This window comes from Strigops habroptila, chromosome 5 (genome assembly GCF_004027225.2).
Source record: "Strigops habroptila isolate Jane chromosome 5, bStrHab1.2.pri, whole genome shotgun sequence".
NCBI lineage: Eukaryota > Metazoa > Chordata > Aves > Psittaciformes > Psittacidae > Strigops > Strigops habroptila.
In genome coordinates, this window is record NC_044281.2 from 41,285,537 (window position 1) to 41,307,346 (window position 21,810).

A 21,810-nucleotide genomic window follows, 5' to 3' on the forward strand; every position below is an offset into this window, starting at 1 on the left:
TGCCAGATGTTGAAGGAGCTGACACAAAAAGACTCAAAAAAGAGAGAAGATGCAACCACAGAAGACATATCTGCTGGGAATACACTAATCGAAGAACAGTCTGCACAGAAAACCACTAATTATATTGATACCACCTCTAATTAGGTGAAGTACCTGAGCTCCAAACTGCTGGAACCTGTTAGAGCTTTCTGGAGATGTATAGTTGTATGCTTGTGCTGATCTTCAGTAATAAGTACTTGTTAGTGACTGCTGCTGAAGGAATGATCAGGATACATGTTTGAGCTGCAGAGATTTTGCTCTTCTGCATCTTCCTGGGAAGTCCTTCTTCAGTGAGAAGGGTGGTAGACAGGTAGAAATGTGCCTAGGTTTGGAGAATACTCAGAGGAGCTGTTGGAGGGGGATCCTGGGATAGTGTGCGGGAAAAACAGGATAGAGGATTTTTGCCCCATGCCTACTTGGCAGGGCTGGGAGAAGAGCTGATTTGAAGAACTTCCTTAAAGATCTCTCCCCTTGGATCTCCTTGGAAGTCAAACTCTAACTTGGTGGATGTGAATGTGACTTTTTCCTCCTGTTCTCCTAGCTCAGTAGAGAATCGCCTGGCCCTTGTGTCTATAGGCACCCCCAAGCTGGCTTCATCACCTATTCTTTTATGGTCCTGTAAGTTAAACCTACAACTTCTTGTGCTCTTCCCGCAAAGATGCCAGAGTGTAAAATGCACAAGCAGCCTTCCTGGAGCATCACCCTCTCTCTGGGGAATCCCTTTCTCTTTGGAAGCCAGAGCCAGGTTCTTTCTTCTTGCCCCCCTCTCCAGCGCCCCCTACCTTGTGTTTCTTTTCTGCAATGATATCTCCTATTGCTGGGAAGAAAAACACAAATGTGCCTGGGACATTCTTCTTTTGCAAAACAGACCCAGTGCCCCTTCATAGAATTTGCTTCCTTACCTGAGCAAGAGACCTGCCACCAACGCTCCTTAAATTAGCATGCTCAGAGGAAAGGTTTTGGGAGACATCCCTATTTGTCTGAAATCACCAAAAGAACTGCATGTTGACTTTACTGGGAAGTCTCTGTTACTGCAGTCATGCTGCACAGCTCTTTCAGCCATCTGAATCTGCTTCAGAGATGCGGGCACTGATCCTGCAAGCTGATCTTGTGACCAGAGGTGAGAGGACTGAAGAGGGAGGGGCTTGTCTGCAGGTCTCAGGTGCAAGTCACAGAGAAAAAGTGTTGGGTGTTTCGCTGCCCATCAACCTTATTTTTCCCTTTTGGTAGAGGGTGGTGGTTCTCAAAGATAAACAGAGTTTATTTATTTAGAGAATTCTTGTTTTAAAAAAGGAAAAGGAATGGGAGGAAAAAGCAAACCACAAGTACTGCCTTTCAAATGTCTGTGTTATCAAATATTTGGAAGTTTGGGGCCTGTAACTAAAGGATGGAGCCACAAGTTTCCATTAGCAGACAGCTTAACAAACGAACATACATGCTAAGAGATGAGTAACACGATGCCAAACTCCCCTTGTGCACTAGCCTGTATTGTATCCACAGAGATTTCTGTTGTTTTTTGTTTTGGTTTTTTTTTTTTTTGCAACCTTCATTTAATTCCTAGATTTGGATTCTTTGATCCAAAATTCCCAATCAGCAGAGTGCTCTGATACTTGGGAATTTTGCTGGAGCACAAATTAGGGATTTGTGCCAATGTAAGTTACACCCATAATGAAGGAACAGCAGCTCATGTTTTGGGATGTCTGGAGTAAAGACCACACAGCATCTGTTTTTTCCCAAGGGAGTCACTCTTTACAGGAAAGCAAAGCCCACCTTTGCCCTGAACTCATGCAGTAGTAGTAAAGAAAAAGCAGACATCTGTTGGGGAGGATCATATGGGCTTCAGATTTTGGTGGTGTGGTTCTCTTCCAGCTTCCCAACTGGTCATCCCACTTTTCTAGTACATGTTTTTCTATGGAGGTTGTGCCTCGCATTAACACTAGTTCTAGTCTAGACTCACACTGACATGCAGGAGACAATCTAGTGATACAACAACAGATGTGACTTACAGTCCATAATGACTGTTGCATGAAGCAAAAGGGCACCATAATTAGAGAATCTGGTTCCCTACCTGGTAGAAGGAGGTAACAGTAGTATTTGCAAATCATGTCATGTTTTGCTTATGTTGTCTGAATACTTGTGCATGTAATTTTTTAGTACCTGGGAAGAAGTTAGTCTAGGCACCATTATGCCAAGAGACAAAACATTCATACTTATGCTAGGCTCCACACTGGTCCCTTAGCACACCAGTGTGCACAGTCCTTCCACATACACAGGACTAGAGAGGAGGCTCTCTTGTGCAGCAGGTGCTGAATATCCAAGCAGTGACAGCATGCCCAGGTGGAAGTCTGCAATTTCTCTTCTAATGTCAGGTTTCTCATCAGCAGCACACTTGAGAATGAACATATGGAAGACTTGACAGAAACAGGGCAGAATCTTTATATGAATGATGTGGGTATAAAAGACCATAGAAACTGTGGAAAAGCTGAATCTGGGAAAATACCCTCTGCTTTGAGAATAGCTTAGCAAAGAGATTGCCAGGTCAACAGTACTGCTTTCCTGAAACATAAGGGCAATACTCCTGCTTTGTTTCAAAGCATTGTGCCGTAAAACAAAAATAAAAATTGAGTTTAGCTGTTTAGTTTGTCAGTGTATGCAGCAAAGTTCATGTAAGGGGAATGAGGATTCCCCTGCCAATCTCCCTGAGGACCTGTTTCCCTGTCTGAGTGCCTCTTCTCTGATCCTGCCCATGCCATGGTCAGGGACTATTGTGAGACCTCTCCAGACTCCCTGTGGACCTACCCAACAATCCCAGCTCACTCTCATCAACTTGTGGGTTGGGTGCTCCAAGACCTAAGCAATTTGGTAGAGGATTATTTTCAGCAATCTTTCTGCCACCTCTGTTTCTGCTCCACAGAATCGATACAAGATGTACTTAATGCAAAGATACACATTGCGTTATGCCACCACTTACTGCTCCAGGCCTAACAGCAAAAAGGCATCCTGAGATGCATGTGCATTTGATTGCTTCATTTTTCTTGGAAGCAAAGAAGAATTTCCCCCTCCTGCAATAGAGCCCATGCTCCCCAAGTGCTCCCTGCAGCTCAGGAGGTGAAATCTTTCTCACTCCATGGGCACAGGAGGCTTCTGGCTATAGTCATGCAAATCTCTTTCTACCACTTCAGCAATGACCTGTGCACCAGCTGCCATGAGCTCTCAGGCTGGCATCTCATTTGTGCATGCCTGAGCTTTGGTGTTTGCCAGCCATGCTAAATGTGGTTAGCTGCACAGAAACTCAGTGTTGTCTCTCAGCAGCCAATCATGTTGTGGAGAAAGACACCGCAGTTTGAAACTGCCTAAGTCCTGCTTGTCTTCTGATTTGTGGTTCTCAAAACCCGTTTGGATTGCTCCCTTCACTCTGCCTAACAGATACAATGTTACATGTTGTGCTTCATGTTGTGCTTCAATGTTACATGTTGTGAGACCCCACTTGGAGTACTGCGTACAGTTCTGGTGTCCTCAACATAAAAAGGACATGGAGCTGTTGGAGCGAGTCCAGAGGAGGGCCACGAGGATGATAAGAGGGCTGGAGCACCTCCCATATGAAGACAGGCTGAGAGAGTTGGGGCTGTTCAGCCTGGAGAAGAGAAGGCTGTGTGGAGACCTCATAGCAGCCTTCCAGTATCTGAAGGGGGTCTACAAGGATGCTGGGGAGGGACTCTTCCTTAGGGGCTGTAGTGGTAGGACAAGGGGTAATGGGTTCAAACTTAAACAGAGGAAGTTTAGATTGGATATAAGGAAGAAGTTCTTTACAGTGAGGGTGGTGAAGCACTGGAATGGGTTGCCCAGGGAGGTTGTGGATGCTCCATCCCTGGCGGTGTTCAAGGCCGGGTTGGACAGAGCCTTGAGCCACGTGGTTTAGGGCAAGGTGTCCCTGCCCATGGCAGGGGGGTTGGAACTAGATGATCTTAAGGTCCTTTCCAACCCTTACGATTCTATGATTCTATGATTCTATGAGTTGTAGTTGATTGCTGCTGGACTTGACTGCTTTTCTCTTTCTTTTTTAAGCATATCCTCCTTAAGCATATCCTCACAGGTGCTTCACTTACCTCTGACAAGCCCATGGCTCCTCTGCTATCTTTAGGGGTCCCTGAATGGAGAACTGGTGTTCATCTGGTTTCCTTCCTATGTTCTAAGCTGGTATGAAGAGACATGTACATGCGCTTGGCTGGACTCCAGATACTGCCTCTTTCCTGCCCAAGAGGTTAAAAATAAAACCAAACCACCCCAAACACACAAGCAACACTTGAGTATGATGATCTCTCATACTTGAGAGTATGAGTATGACCTCATTGAACTTGGGAGCCACAGCTTGACATCCAAGGGCACATCCAAGGCAGTGAGACTGACACGATTTTTCAGGCTCGTGGTTTTGTGCCTGTGCCATTCCCAGTGTGTGGTTTGTAGTTTACATTGAGGTTTCCACACTTTTATTCCTTCTTTGGAAGAAAAAGATGCTGGCCTGTGCTTCAGCTGAGTGGCCACTGACTTTCTCTGGAAGCATGTCATCCTATGCTATCAGTTCAGGCAGGCTAGCTCCTATAATTTGAGTACAGATTTAATCCCAGGGAGTCAGGGAGTTTCTTGCTCAGTATTTACTCTGTGTAAGCCTGAGGTGGTATTAAAGAGAGGAACAGACTGTGGGTTTGAGGCCTGCTGTTGTAACTGCCTTTTTCACTGCCCAGCAGATGTCCAAGTCACTTGGATGTCTATGAGACATTTCCATGTGCTCTCATGTTCCCAGGGTCTTCACACTAGTGTCTCCAGATTTCTGGGTAGGAGATGCTGAGGTACGAGAGAAACAATTGGAGGTGGCCTTGAGTCAAAGTGAACACGGGTGGGATCCTGACACTAAGTACTTGGGGCTAGATGAAAAATTGCCAGTGCCACCATGAGTACTGAGTCTTAAGTAACTTCGGAAGCATTTGACATGTGCTCTGAAAAAAGCAAAAGCTGAAGACCTCAACTGCTGCAAAATTCACATCCCAAACACAGCAACCTCTCCTTGCTTTCCCTGGCGGAAATGACCCAGCTGGTGTTTGGTTCTCTGAATATCAGTTGGAGCCACCTTTCTCATTGAGTGCATTTACTGCTTGTTTATCCTGCTGAACATCAAGTTTGTAGAATGGTTTTGGTACTGAAAACAGCAGAAATCAAATAATGTTGCTGAAGTGTTCAACAGCGGAAGAAAATAGGTACTGACACTGGATGTAAAGACTGCAGAGTAACCTGGTAGGAGGTCTGTAAGAACCACCTCTAAATTATTAAAAAAACCCATACTGCTGATGGTATCAGGATGCAAAACGGCATCAGTTTCTGCAGCGCCAGTGGGGCAGCCAGGAGGGAGCCGTCAGCCGGGTGGAGACCTCCACCAGTCTCTACAGGCTTCTGGGAGACTGGATCTCAGCCTGTTGACTTCAAGGTTTGTCAAGGTGTGTATTAATAACTGATATTGAAAATCCTTCATGATAAGTAGCAGGTGATGGAAAGCCCACATATGTATTTTATGAAGCATGGGAACCCAAAAAGCTCAAGTTTAGCACCCATTACTTATTGTTTTAGCTTTACATAGTAATTTTTCTTGCTTAAATGGTGCAGTCGTTAGCTTAACATCGTGCAATAGACCTAATTTCTTTCTGTGGCCTGCTCACCTGGGAGGCAAGGTCACAGCTTGCTGATCTAGCAGGCCCTGATTTTTCTTTTTTCTACCCGTGATCACACAAAATAGTTTCTCAAATACACATGTGTCATGGCATCAATTTTGATAATCAGTCTGATTAAAGAAACAGTTTTCTCAGAGAGAAAGAGAGAGACAGCTATGGGAAAGTTCTGCTCTTTTCAGCCCTGTTAGCGCAGCAACAGAGCAAACTACAACCTGCAAAGCACTGCAGGCTGATGTCCTGATGCTGCAGAGTCCTTAGCCAATGAAATGCAATAATGGCTAATGGCACAATAGAATCAAAACTATCAATTTCTAAATGAGTGTCTTCCTGTGGGCTGCAGTGGAAGGAACATCTACCTGCCAGGAGGATCCTTGACATTAAAAAAAGTGTGAAGGGATATTTCTTTGCATGGAGGTAATGTCTCCACTCCTGTCATTGATATTCAAATGTTTTGGGTCCAGTTTGATTTCATTTTTTTGCAAAAAAAAAAATCTTGTTGAAAGAATAAAAACCAAGTGGTTGTGTGTAGGAGGCCAAAGCACCACTCTGTGTGAATCTTCAGGGCTCAATAAGAGTCAATGCATAACAGCTGAGCCTCTGTGCCAGAAACTTTTCTGTATTTCCCTGCCTCATTGATATATGTTGGTCATGCATTATGCCTGCCTCTGGTTTATTATGCAGTAAGTGCCATGCTAAATAGCATAAAGATTTAAATGTTGCTTAGGTTTTACAAAAAGTCCGTAGCAGCCCCTGTTCATCACACTCAAAGAGCAAGGAAGCTTTGCCAAAGAGATGCCTTATGGGTGATTTCACCAAGGCATCCTTGTGCACAGCCAGGCAATACCAAAAAAGGTATTCCTGTATGCATTTTCCGAATTTATTTACCTACATGAAGTCCTTGCATGAAGTCTTTATACCCTGAGATGCAATATGATTGTGCTTGAATTGTTCTGATATGCAACATAGAAGATGGAGTTGCTCTGCAGGATGGGCAGGGCATTATGCATCTTCCAACGAAGATGTGGTAAGAAAGCATGTGAGATAGTACATTGTCATCTCAGATTCAGTCCAGATCTGCCACAAGATCAGAATTTCTGGTCAGATAAAACAGCTTCTGCAACTTTAAAAAAAATGAAGTGTGTGTGTATGTATATACACACATGTAACTTTGCAGATTTATTTAGGCCAATGTTTCAGAGCGTGCTCTCTTCTCTCTGTATTATTTCATACAGTGGTGTCCACTGCAGGAATCTGTGGTCATCACTGAATTAGAGCTCACATGTAAATAACATAAGCATCAGGGTGACATTATTAAATAAAATCATAATTAAACTGTCCTGATGAGGAGGTCAAATCCACAGGCTGAAGAAGAGCCAGGTCATGCTGCAGCCTTGTGCTCATTTCCAGATGCATCCTTTCCTCCCTCCTGGGGCTGGCCTCCCAGGACATCCCCATGGCTAAATCCCCAGGCAAACAAGTGGTCCCTACATGGGTCCTCACTGTGGCAGTGAGGGGGTGCAAAATTCCCAGCTGTGAAGCACACTGGCCCTATTAAACCTGTAGCTAGTCCCCATCCAAGCCAGCAAACCCACAGAAATGATTCTCAATATCAGTGCTATAGAAGGAGGTAGTAGAAAGAAACATTCATCCACTTCTTGCCACGTGCCAAAACGTTAATGCAACCCATATGCCCATACATGAAAAAGAAACAATATCTTATGCAAACCAGCTGTCCCTCAACAGGGAACAGCCTTGGCGCTTCCACGTTGTTTTACATTTTTTAAGAGGGGTGTAAGGTTAATGAAGAAATCCCTGTAACAGCCCTTTGAAGTAGGGGCAGCTGGGCTGAATTCTTCCTCTTCCTCCAGCTGTCCAAGTGCCTGTGGCAGGGCAGGTGGGACTTTGAGGCAGGACTTTATGGTTGGAGAAAGAGGATGTCACAAAACGGATGGGAGCCCACCAAAGGGAAGAGGGTTTACTGGGCTGGTACACATGGCTGGCAGCTGTTCTGCCAGAGGAGGCAGGTGAATCTGTAATGAAGCCACTGGAGATGTCAGCACCACCTGGGACCTCAAAAATTTTGAGCAGAGCTCAAGCTGAACAGGTTTTTTCTGTGTTGCATTTGCTTTTCCTTGGGTTTTCAAAAAGGCTCCCTGCAAAAATGCCTTTTCTTGAGCATGGAACAGTAGCTAATAAATGAAAAAAGTACTAGAATTCCACTTTCCACTTGCTTAACTTCATCATCTTCCCGGGCATTCCAAAAAAGCACAGTAATATAGTGGTTAAACCCAATGATGCTACCACAAATGCCGCACTGTCCAATATTGGATACGAGGACATATCCACTTAGCACACTAGCTATAATATAGTGGCTTGATCTCCCTGGGCTGATGATGCCTTGGTTATTTTAGTCTTAACAGGTTTATAGACGTCTGAGCAATGGAGACCAAACAGGCCCTAATGTAAAATAGAAGGAATCCTGTACAAATGAGTATATTTACCTTATTTACATTTTAGCTCATTAACTAGGTTAAGACCCTGGCTTGCTGCCTCTGTGAAAAGGCAAACCAAATGATTTCCTTGTCATTGCAGATTTTTGGAGCTTCAGACTCATTCCTCAGGACTTAGGCAATGTTCAAAAATCAGCTGGAGGTGCCCCCATCTTCATTTACAAACCCAGGCGTGGAGAGAATATGCAGTGCTGGGGACACTGGGAGCCTCTGCTGTCAGTAGGGATTTAAGTATTTCTAGTCAGATTTGGTATTTGGGGCTGGACTCTGCTCAGAGGGGCACAGAAAGAGCCCCAGAGACACCAGCACAAGCTGCAGCATGGAAAACCTTCCATTACTGAAATCCAGGCTTTTCAACACATTTGTTAGCAACCTGGAAAAGAGGAATTGTGCTGATGATGCTCTGTTTTGCAGAATGGTAGAGCTGAGGGACAATGGTGGAGAACTGCAGATTCACTAACTGGGTGCAAAGTGATGCACAAAGGGAAAATAAATGCCATGTATGAGATGGCAGGCTCTGGCTGATGATGAGCACTGCAGAATGAGATCTCAACGTTTTGTTGGATGGCCTCATGAAAAGCACCAGCTCATTGCTCAGGAGCATCAAAAAAGCCAAAAGACCACAGGCAATTACCAGGAAAGGAAAAGAGAGAATCACAATGCTAAAGCACAAAACCACCATGCTCTTATGTTTTGGATGTTAAGTCTTCCCATCTCAAAAGGGATACAACAGAGCTGGAAAATCTTTGGGGAGGGTGAAAGATCTGTAATGGCTTCTGTAGGAGGGACTGTATAAGCTAGATCTGTCTGGTTGTACATAACCTCTCCAGCTATAAAAAATTAGAGTGCACTATATAATCAGATGGCACTAACTTCAGCTGGAGGTAGGTTCAGGTTGGACAAGAGAAGGGTGTTATTCTCAGGACACGTTTCCCCTGCAGGGTCCCCTGGTGTGAAGGGGGTTTCTGTGGGTGCGAAGAGGTTTTGTGAGTTTAAAAAGGTGATGAACAGGTTCATAAATGAGGAATTTGTTCATAAATGAGGAATCTGGTCACTTCCAAAATGACTTATTCATAAAATCCTTGAGCAGAAAAAGTACCAGAAACTGTGAGAGCACCCAGGTGAAATTTCCCTGCATGTTTTTCTTATTCTTAAGCCCTTCCCCAGGTTTTTGGCCAGAGTTTCAGACAGGATCCTGGGCTTAGTGCATTTGCGCCAATACAACCATTTTCATGTTCTTCTGACACAGGAAATCAAAGAGAGGTTCCCTTGTGAAGAGGATGTAATGAGCAAGCCCTCATGCATCAGTGATTTCTGCTTTACATCCTGCTTTACATTCAAGCTAAACATTTAATGATGAAGCCCAGAATTTAGAGATTGAAGGATGGAAAAATAAAAAGCCCAAACGTGTGTGAAAGGATAAAAATGCATTCTGTTTCAATAAACTTGTGTTATTCGGTTTCTGAGGATATCTCACAATCATTCAATCATTCATGAACTGAATCTGTAAGCAATATCGACAAGATAAAAGCCACTTGCACCAAAATGCTGAATAAGCAAAGAAACCTGTGCAATTTGCAATGTGTTCGTGGCTTATTTTGCCAGCAGAAAAGGGTCTCAGACTTCTGGGTGATTCACTTACTGCCATTTGGCTCCACTTCAGAGGTGAAGGTTTCGGAATTACTCACAGCCCCATGCTAACGAATCGGAAGCCATGTAACGCTACTGAAGTGTCTTGCAGCTTTGCCTCCTTTGAACCTCCAAGAGGTACTGAGCAGATGACTTAAAAATGAGACCTCACCACTCTTTTCTTTCCCAGCTTGATGCAAGTTTTAGTCCAATTTTACACAAGTCCTTGTTTTAGACATACTGGTTTGCTCATGGCTGATACAACGAAGACTCAACAAAACAATCTCAGTACTTCACTGTAAAGAGACAAGTGGGCTTCATTATTAATGCTGCAGTCATTACCCAAGCATCACAAAGATTTTTCCAGAGTCTCTCTTTTCTCAGACAACTCATACAAGGAAGGAAGAGGCTTTGGTGCAGTGTCTGGGGCATGGGGCAAGGTCTGGCAGAGATGGGACAACGTAGAGTGAGAAAGCTCAACTTCTAACAAGTGCAATCCTCTTTTCACTCTATAGATGCTTTTTCCCCTACCTCAACTTCTTCCCCAAGAAAGAGACGTAGTAAATGAGAAGGACATGTACTTGCTGGTGAGAAATGGGAAAAAGCGATAGTCCTGTCATGGAGGAACTGGACTGCTGTTGCCCAGTTGTGAATGTTTGCATCTAGTAACTCTGCCTAGCTGCAGATCAAACCCAAGATATTGTTGATGGTCAAACCCAGGAGTATTAGAAACATCTCTCTAAGAGATCTTACACTCAGAGGATACACAGGGGTGTCTGTTCAGCTCTGCAAGGCTAGGAATCCTTGAACCAGGGAGCTAACATCCAGTTCTCCACTGGGCCTGAGCAGCCAAAGCAATACTCATCAGCATTGCAACTTCATTGATAAGGTACAGTTCCAGTGGGGTAAAATAGCTGAAAACCACTGGGTTTAAGTTGCTCTAATTGCACAGAATTTTTTTCCTCACTGTGTTTTTAGTTTGTCTTTTCCCTACATACCTATCTAGCTATGACTTTTACAATCTTGAAATGCCTAGAGCCATTCTAAGTAGTGCTAGTTTTGTATGATCTTCAACATGTTCAACACAAGCTCAATACACATTCATGTTGGAGTTGCATTGACATATGTGTAAGCATGGTGCCTGTGCTGAAATTAGAATCTGACATGAAAGAACAAAAGAAAGAAAAAAAAACAAACCAAAGCTTTCCTCAAGCCATGTATCTAAAACACTTGTAACAGGAAAGTTTGGAAGCCAGACAAAATTATTTGTTGTTCTGCCAGATAGTGTTATTTTTAAAGCCCACAAATGTATTCCTTTTCCTTCCATGGGTCTGTCATTAAAAAGCTACAATGCACCCTGCATAGACGTATTTCTAAAGGTGTAAAGCTCTGCCCACCAGCACAAGCTGGAGGGGTCAAAGAGGATACTATAATGGTGATCTTGTTGCAATAGATGCCTCAACCTTGCAGAGTTGGGAGCTATAGTAAAAAATACTGTGGCATCTAGTTCCATGTATATGGATTTACAAAAGGACTGTGACTATGAAGCCACTCAAGGCTTCCCTGCCAAGCTAAATTCTGCTTCCCAGCATGCAGACCGAGCCTCAAGGTGTATTGCGTGAATGTACCAGCCTGGTGCCCTGAACCGGGGAGGTATGGTGACAGCAAAGCAGGCATATCCAGGTTTCCTCTAATTTACTTGCGCTTCACCAGCAGTGAATGTGAGGCTTAAAGGGTGGGTTGAACAAGCCTCCTGCCTTCCCTGCACCTACTGTCTTTGGGCTACCATTGGTCATAACATGGATGCTACTGCTGCTCTTCATGCTATCTTCATGGATTGTGCCTCCTGGTCAGTTCCAGCCAGAGCTCTCCAAGGCAGTGCAAGGCTCATCTTTGCTACAGGTTGCTCCTCCCAGCATTGGAGCCATCTCTTCTTGGTTAGTGAGGAGGAAGAGCAGTTCTTGTAAGAATCCATAGGTTTCTCTAAGAGCCCTGGCTTTGTCCCATGTAGGACCCCTCGTGACAGCCTCCCTAGCCCCCTGTGTTTCTGCTGGGAGTAGGCTTTTCAACTACATGGTCACCTTTGTTTGCTCCATGGAGCCTCCTTGGCCAAACAAATATTTTTATTAATACTCATCAGCAAAAATATAAACAGATACTGAGTTACATCCAGGCTCAGTTCTGATTATTTGACCTTTAGTTTCTATTGACAACAGCAAAGTAAACAATTTCTGTAGCGACTCAATGCTGATTTCAGCCAGGAATAAACAAGAACATGAGATGCACACAGTAAGCTATAAGTTATTAAACCAGAGATCTAAAGCCATTGAAACCAAAATGCTGCTCTTTGCTTATCTTGCAGGCTTGTTTTAAACCACGACAGTTTGTTTAACATGTTTAACATGGACAGTTTGTTTAACAGTTGTATAGATTTGAGCTAAGGCATCTTCCCCCCTGACCGTTTCTATGTCAGGTTTTCAGGTGAGCCCTCGAGCCAGCAGCAACTTTTAAGAGTGTAAATGGGCAGTGAAGTTTCTGGGAAGCCTGTGAAGGTACTTTGTATGTACTTACATAGTTGGGTATCTTCATCTGAAAACTTGGCCAGCCCTCAGCAGCTCTTCATGTTTCTGAGGCTGTCACCTACAAATAGTTAGGGCAAAGTAACACTGGTAGGTGCACTGAGGACACATTCTAGTAGTGACCAGAGGGCCTTTCTGCAAAACAGAAGGTGCAACTCTGCAAAACAGAAGGTTTTGCAGGAGAGCTTTCAAAATAGCTTCGTCTGGAGGATCCCCTGGGGTTTGGTGCCTCTTTTCAATTTCATGGAGGGGCTCAGCTGGGATCTAGGAGTGGGTCCTTGGCCTCCCATCTGAACTGGCTGTGTTTGCTGCACATTTCTGCAACCCACCAAACCGTCCCGCCAAGACCAGCTCAGAGTGTTTTGGTTATAGTATCTGAATGATGATTTTAATGCAGATCTGTGCAACATGCCAAGTCTTAGAGAAGGATGTCCTTCTTGCCAAATCAAAGTGAGTCTATGAATGCCTTGTTAGGAGGGACAAATCAGGGCGTGCTTATGCCTCTAAAGTATTCCTCCAAACTAGAAAGCACTTGGCATGACTTAAGATTAACTCTAAAGCTAATCAAGTATATATTTTAAATTTAAATCTTCAAAATCAACCAGAAAACCCCAAGGTCTGGATTCTTGAGAGACTCATGTCTGTTACACTTCATAAACTTACCTAAACTGCACATGTAAGTTTGCAAGATGACAACCCAAATTACTGGTGTCTGCACAAGAGTGGCAACTGTATCTGCAAGACAAAGACAGTGCCCACTGCAAACACAGCTCTCAGCTTGTACGAGAAAGATTATGGGGGAGAGAGCTGTTTCTGGAGGTTGCACTGTATAAACCCTGGCTCTAAGTTCAGATCCTTCAGCAGATAAGTGCAAAGTAATTGCTAAAACACCAAGCAAGCCACCATCCTTGTGCTGGCCAGTTGTGGTGGTCCACTTTTTGATCTCAGGCAGCACTTCCCAGTTTGCAGTTTGAGTCTGTGCTGTGGGACTTGTTTAATTTTCTGCCATCCCAAGGCAGCAATGTTTGCAATACTTTACAGCTTTCTTACAATAAACAACCACTTCTAATGCTGGAATAAGAAAAAAGGTTTGCGGGAGGTGAAGTTTGGAAACTCAGAGCTTATCTGCCAACACCACACATGGAGAACCCAGTCCCTATGAACCCTTATTCTCTAGACTAACTGGTCCTAAAAGTAGGCATACTGGTAACAAACAGAAGTGGGATAAACCAGGAGCAAGTTACGTCCTTGCTCCAGCCTCAGAGTGGCCTCTTCGAAAATCATCTTGTCCAACTGACATTACACAGATCTCCTGGTAAGGAGATCTTCAGTGTGCAACAGTGCAAGCTCCTCTTGATCATCACCTCTCGTGGGATTCAACCTTCCCCTGGCTAAAATGAAGGATGCCCTAGTATCTGATACACCACCTGCCTGGGCTGTGGCACTCAAGGGCTGTGACCCAAATAGAGTCAGATGCCCTGTGATCTCTGTGAGCTGTCTGAAAAAAGATGCCCTTGTTTTGGTTGAGTCAAAGCCGTTGATTTCCACTTCTGGCACTGGAAGAGCAAACCCCCTCTGCTCTTTTTCTTTTTGAGATGAAATAATCAATACTGGCTTTTAATGAGTCACTGTTAAGGCAAATTCATTGCCCCTGTGCACATGCATCTCTCTCTGAGTTGATGCCCCCTTGAGTTTGTGATGCATATTTTTTACAGCTGCCTTTTCAGGCTGCAAGATACTATTTCTGACATGCAAACCAGTGTTTTGTCCAACACAAGCCCTGGATTAAGATTGAAGCATTTGCTGAAGTGTCATTGGCAGTGAGAAAGGACTAGGCAACAGAAAGAGATCCCTAAAAATGACCCAACAAAATGACTCCAGTGCTCCAGAGGCAGGTCACAGCATGGGGAGCAAGTCACAGGGCAGGGGCAGGATGCCCTGGCCTACTTTTCTGCCTTCAGATCAAGTAGAGACAGTTATCACGCAGTTTGGTTTCAGGATGTTATTTAGGACTGATCAGAAATATTCCAGTGGAAGCTTTTCCTATGGAAAAAAATTAAAATTGCAATTTGACAAACTTGAAACAATTTTCAAAGTGAAGATCTCAACAGACCTTGTACTGGAGCAACGTGTGGCTTCCCAGGCAGCCTGTCAGGCGGGTTTCCACCAAACACCCCCAAATCTCCTCCACCCACTGGGACCCTAACACATTAGAGGAATCACACTTCACAGTTTTGGAGCAAAACCAAGGGAATCAAGGATCAGAGAGGCTGGGGAATGCGTCTTCATGGTTTTGTTGAAGATGTGTTTTCTTCCAGATGCTGCAGTCACATACAGCCACACTGGACGCAGAGCAGCAGCCAGTGCTTCTGGTTGTTTTTGCATTTTGATACAGAGGTTTCTCAGGAATAAATTTCAGGAGACCTACTTATCTGTCCTGCTCTCTTTCCTGTCATACCAACCTGTCTTGCCAAGGTCCTGAGACTATTCCTTGGTCTTTGTGCTCAACCAGTAACTAAAATCAGTTCTTCCTTTCCCACATGCTAATGTAAAATGGTTGATAAACTGAAATATCTCTAGACCTGTGCAAAAACAATGAGCCTGGGCTTTGCTATGTAGGTCTTCCATATGGTTTTCCCCAACATATTCACTCGCAGGACGGTGAGAGAGAGAGACCTTTCCGTGGCTGGGCAGAGCTCTCCATGTGTCTCTAGTTCCCCTAAGGTTGTACAAGGCGGCTTGAAATTCAGAAGAGGTGGATGTTGACTGTGACATCCCTAAGCCAAGCTTGTCTCTCCAAGCCCGTCTCTAAACATGCACTCAAGGATTTGCTGGCATTTCCCAAAGCCCTGAGCAGGGAGTTGAATGATTCACAAGTTTGAGGGTGCTGCTAGATAAATAAGTGTCTCCAGAGAGCAGCCACCTTACCCAAAACCACCTGCCATCTGTTCTGGGTGAGACTCGTATGTCCCAGGCATTTGCACCAGAATCATGGAAGGGCATTTGAAGGAAGAGCAGGGAAAGTAGGGCAGTCTTGCCTCTGTAGAGGAATAAATGAGAAAAGCCAGTTTGTTGTGCTAGAAGACCACAGCTGCTTGTAGTAATTAATGTCTTTCATTTGCAACACAGAAAGGGTATAACCTGTGGTGCCTCTGCCATGGGCACCTCCAAGAAGGACAGCTTCCCAAACCAAGAGGAGCAGCCTTTGCCATGACTCAAAATTGGGAAGGGCAGTGGCAAATTCAGTGATCTGTGGCCGAGGTTTGCCTGGCATTTCAGGGAACAGCTTGGGTGGGTTTTAATTTGCTTTCAGTTTGTTTGGATAGCGCTACCTCTTTCATTGAGCTTTCCTCCTATTCATGTTGGGAACCTTTATGCTCCCACTCCCACCCAACTTGTCTCTCCTTAAAACACAGCTTCCCATGCAGAACAGGGAAGTAAAACTCTGGATGCATTGCTTTATAACCAGATAGGATAACATTAATTGCTCACAACTAGTCCAAAGAAACCTCAAACACCGAAGAACCGAAGAACCGGCAACGAAAAGGAATGTCTTTGAAGACTGCAAAACACCCTGGCTTTAGTATAACGACTGCTGTTAGCCAAGAATAATATGCACGTCTCAGTCTAATGTTCTTAAATCTGAACTGGGGATGACTAATTAAGCAGACAATTCAATGCCTGATAGAGTTGAAAGGTTACAGTAGCTCCATGCTCTGCACTGACCTTTCAGTAGTTGCAAACTGGCTGGCTCTCCCATCCCTCCCCCACAGGCCGGGACAGCTGTAAACATCCCTGTAATAATGAGACAATTGTAATATCCTATTTATTTTCCATTAAGAACCAGCCCGGCACAGGCTTAGGTGGCCCCAGGGGCTGGGCAAGCAAAGTCTTTCTGTGCCCTCCTGCCATGACCTGGCTGAGGCTTGCCCTTGAACCCACGAGAGCACCAGAGACCATTGCACGCACAGAAATGCCTCTGGTGCTCTTGCTCTGACTCTCCAAGCAAGTCCAGCTCCAGCATCTCTAGGACCCCTTCTGCGAGATTAAAATAGCAATCCTATTCCCTCTTTGCCTCTCACCAGCTCTTCCCATCCCTGATTTTCCCCCGGGTGCAGGAGCAGAGGGTGGGGAGGAGAGCAGGAAGTTGCTGACGCGTGTGGTTGGATTTCAGTTTGAACACTGTCCAGAAAGGAGCATCAAATATTAGTAAACAGATCAGGAAACATTTCTGTTTTTGGCGATAACTCTGCTTTTTCAAGGCAGCAATCTCCAGTAGTTTTTCCACTAGAGAAAAAGACCTGCTTGGTCGCTTTGAAGCAGCTCAGATCCTGGACCCCCTTCAGATCCTGACCTTCAAACACAGGTCTCTCCCCATGGGGGCACATGCTGCAGCTCCTGACTTTGTGCATGGAGCCTGCACAGCAGAGCATGCATGCTCTCATGCATGCCCAGGGGATTACAGGACCCTGCTGCCATGCATCTTTGTAATGATCCAGGCTAAAAAGGAAAGGATCAAGATGGTTGGCCTATTTTGCTTTTCAAAAGAAGATTACGAAGCAGTTTACTTGCCATGTGTTAGAGAGGGAATTATTGCATACCAATGGGCTCTTTAGAGTCCTGGTGGTTCAAGCTGCAGACAGTCCCATTTGAAAAAAGATGCGGGAGTGAATCAAGCGCTGAAGCAGGTAACTGAATGAAGTCCTAGTTTTACCATTTATTAACATCCTCAGGTTGAGCTTGGCAGCCTCTCTGGGATTGAGCACAAGCTGCTCATCTTGCAGTATCTAGGGGAAATATAATGGCCCCTGCTTTCAGAGGACTGAACTGATGGTTCCTCCTGGAACCATGCTGCAAACCCCATGTTTCTGCTCTCTTCACTATGACTTCCACTCAACAAGGTCAAATTTAGGTCCTTGGATAAGAAGTGGTCATGGACCAGTTTTGGAAAGGCCTCATTTTGTGCACAACACCTCCCACCGCAGGTGTTGATGGATGTTGATGTGGATGGAGGTGCCACTAGCATCAAGAAGAGAAATTGAGAGGATGAGGGTCATGTGAGGCTTGTGAGGAGAAAATGATTTCTCATGAGACAATCTCAATGTTGGACAAAATGCCTCCCTGATACACATACAACAACCCTAAAAGCAAAGAAGGAGGAAAAAGAAACAGAATTTAACAGAATTTGTCTGTTTTCATGTTAAACTTCATGAGATGGTATGATAAAGCACGAGCCCTGCTTGACTTGAAACATCTTATTGTAGTTTAGCATACTTAATTAGCATGGCTATGGCTTAGCATAGCTAACACTGTAATTTCAACATGCCCCACAAGCAGCTAATTTATATAGCACTTGATATGCTGACGTAACTGGCTTGGGTCAGAGAAGTGCCATTCACCTGGGTCGAAAAGGTGCAAAATTCACTTGTAGGTGAACTTTGAGAGCTGGAGCACTCCAGATATCCAAGTCACTGCAGCTACATGTCCTCTGCGTGCACATCAGCTGGTGGATTTGAGATCAGAGAGCAGTAAAGTGATACGCTTCATAGGTAGAGCAGTGTTTGGTCATCAGCTCAAAGGAGCACATAGGATTGGGAACTACAAGAGGGAGAAGATAGCAAATAACATTTTATTCCAAGGAATTAGTTTGCTGAAATAAACCTTGTCTAAAACCAAAGCAAAAGCCATAGATCTTCCACAGGCTGGAAGACATGGGTGGCATTTCTGAATGCTACTTGGCACTGAAGGAGTGACTGGCTCTTTTTGAAGAACTACCCTGAGACTACTGAGGTTACTGGAGGGCTTTCTATTATCCCAGCCATTGAACATACTCCCTTCTTTTTGGTTGTAAACATTTTACCTAGCAGTGCAGCTACAATGAAAAACCTTTTGATTAAACCTGCAGATAGATCCCACCCAAGGGGACAAGGCACATCTTGTGAAGGTTCATGTGGTAGAAGCCTACTAGTCTATAAGCTGGACTACTTCAGGTGAGATGAATCATCCCAAACAAACACATCTCCCTGGTGATGCTAAAGGTGTGCACATAAGGTCCTCACTGAAAACCCACCACAGGACACACCATGTTAGCTGTTTGTTGGCTGTGGATCATCTCTCTGTTGAGTCAACCTACTGGCCATGATGTTATTATTAATACCAGTTAGTCCAGTACTATTATTACTAGCAGTAGCAATAATAATAATAATAATAATAATAATAATAATAATGATGATGCACTGCATTTAGTAATAGCACCTTTGTGGTTGTTGCACATATGCCTCCTGAGAGACCTCTGGGCTGGAGCAGGAGGTTCAGTTTCATCGAGTGATGGACAACATGAAGAGTATAATGCACCCAGCTTCCAAAAGGAAAGCCTCAGCTCCATACATACCATCAGCCAAGATGTCTGGAAGAAAGATTATTGAACTGGTACCCATGGTATAGCTATGTTCAAAGATTTTTGCTGTAGTCTTCCTTCCATGCCTGCATGCACTGTCTACATGAATTGCCCTGCAGAAGCATGCAAGTGGGATCCAATTGCTTTTTCTGGTGTATTTTCAAATGGTCTTACCCCACACTGTCAGACTGGGTGGTATTTTATTTTTCCAGAAGGAGGGGAAGGGGGCTACTGAATATATGTATAAGCCAAAAAATGCCACGCCAACTGGTGTGAGGAGAAGTTGCACCAGCTGTGCCATGCATCCCCTCCTATGGCACCATGACACCCTCTATGTGCCACTCCTCTGGCTTTACCACCAGGTGTACAAGATCAGTGGTGGTTTTAAATGATGCCATCAATGCTGTCTACAATAATTAACAAATGACATGTCCATTTAGGAACTAGGACCTCCAATGAGATGCCACCACATAAATCACCTGTTGCTTTTGCCATTTCAATCTCCTTCCTACACTTTTGTCTTACCTTTTCTGGTTTATAAAGATAAGGGGCTTTGGGCGCAGAGAAACTACTGGAAAAACAACTTTCCCCCTTCCTACACAGCTCCTTTCTACTGCTTAGGAAACTGGCTCCCACCCCATAGGATGCACTTACTGAGTACAGGACTGCCCCTGTAACCCCCTGCCCACCTTATGCATTGGCCAATGCATCTGTTACCATGTTGTGCTTCTCCCTGGTGTCAATGTCTTTTTGGCTTTTTTGACAACCAGTGAAGGGAAGAAATGCAGCATCTGAAGCCTCAGCTGTGCCCGAGAGGTGATACCATTCCTGTGGTTTTATTTCAGCAGCCAGAGCAGCCATCTGTCAATGTGCCTGCTACTGAGGAGGGATTAGATGAACTGCTGTTATAAAAGAAATTAAAGGGGAGGCCCCGTCTCCTCCATCACCTCTGGGTCTGGCCTGGCCATCCTATGCAAACCCGTGTGAGTTTGCAGGGGCTCCACCACCACCCTATCACCACCCACTGCGGTAGGATCTATGCCGTGGGTCAGGGTGCTCTGAGCAGACCTCCAAACCGCAGCCTGAGTGCAGGGAAGTCAAAGCAATCGATGCAATTGCCAGACCAGCACCTCAGTGGTGTGTAAGGGTGGATTAATTTTTGGAATAGCCTCATCCTTACAGACAGTGTTGGGGAGGTTATTTTCATTGCACCGCTCACTCCCTGCCACGGGTTTCATCCTGTGACCCTGAGTCTAAGAGTGAGATTACGAACAATTCACATGCAGTGGTATTAGACCCCCGATTTCCCTTCTGTGGCTCTTTGCAACTCAGTGGAACGACTATGTGTGTTTCTAGTTCTACATGTCCTCACTCTTCTGCCAGCGACCAGAGATGTTACTGTAGGGAGGTGAATATTCCCTCCCCTGCAGCCCATCCTGGGCATCCTTTATCCCCAGCAGTGCAGTGTTAGGAAAACATGCAGGTCTGGTGTCCCAAGGGAAGCCTGCAGGACCAGCTTTGGCATAAATCATCTATAATCAGCCCACGGCACATATTTTGGTTCGGAAACACCAACTGAAAGCATCCCGAGGAAATTCCTCATGCAGCCTTCCAGTGCAGCTGGGAAGTTAATGCGCAGATTCAAGGGGCTTTGCTGGTAATGGGCTGCAGATTAGTCATGCACTCACCTTCTACAGGGCTCATCTCCAGCTCTCATTCACCCAGTGAAAGGGCTAAGCATGCCGGTGTGTTTTAACAAGGTTTGCAAATAGTTTCTACCCATCTAGTCTGCATGTCAGGCTTACATGCAGCAAACAAAAACTATGCTGAAGCATAGATGGAGCCTGAATCTTTTGCTGGCAATGGCCAACTGGGAATAAGAGTTACTTCTTTATAGCAGATGTGTAGCTCAAAGTTCACCATAAGTGCACTCACATCGAAGAGCACAGCATGTATTGTTCTACAGAAAGGCTAAGCTCAACCCTTCAAAAGACTATGGAACAATTAATTTCATTATTTGAAGGATAAAGTAAGCGAGAGAGAGTGACAAAATTAACCCTCTGTTCACTCTGTGGAAGCAGGGATTTCTTTAATGCCCTTGAGTTAAACGCCTGTGCTCACACATGCATGTAGAAAATCTATCATACAGTGTCCTGTCTCTCTTTTTCTCACTAGTTTAGGAGTTGAATATCATATTCCTTTGAAAATGACTAGCTGGACCAAGGCCAGATGGAGCACCCGCAGATGAAGTCCTCTGTGTATACACTGCATCAGTGAATAAAGCTTGGGATTTTCATCTGCAGTTATGACCTCCAGGGAAAATCAAAAGCAGCAAATCATGTTGGGTTTTTTTCTCTAAATTATCCATACAGAAATAGATTGTTCTCTTACTGACCAAATGAAAAAATACCTGCAGGCGAGAAAGGAAAAAGAAGACAAGTCCCATGAGAAAACTTCACCTGGGTATTTTTAGGTAGATTTGAGCAAAGAAAAGTACATTCCCACAATTGCCAGCAAACCACTTCAACTGGTGGATCTCTGCCTACACTATTTATTTGTTCAGAGGAGGAGATAAATACAGTCCCTCACTGCAACACTGATTTTAGCCTGGTGTGGTTCCCTCTCATTTAACATGACCAGATTCTGCCCAAAAGCTAACCCTAGCTCTTATAATTTGTGAAGACTGCCATAACAAGCCACGTGTCTCTGGTTTTCCTGCAGCCATGCTCCAGCAACACACCAGTGACTGGGGATAGGGAGGTTCAGCTCCTGGTGTTTTCCTGGGGCACACATCCACCTCCTCATGCTTGGCAGGACAAGGCCCATCTGGTTCACCTTGCTCTCTAGCCATGGTAATGCAATGCCAGCAACAACAAGGACCAACCACATCCCCTCCTGCACATGACCATGGCCATGTACAGTTGGCCATGTGGCTG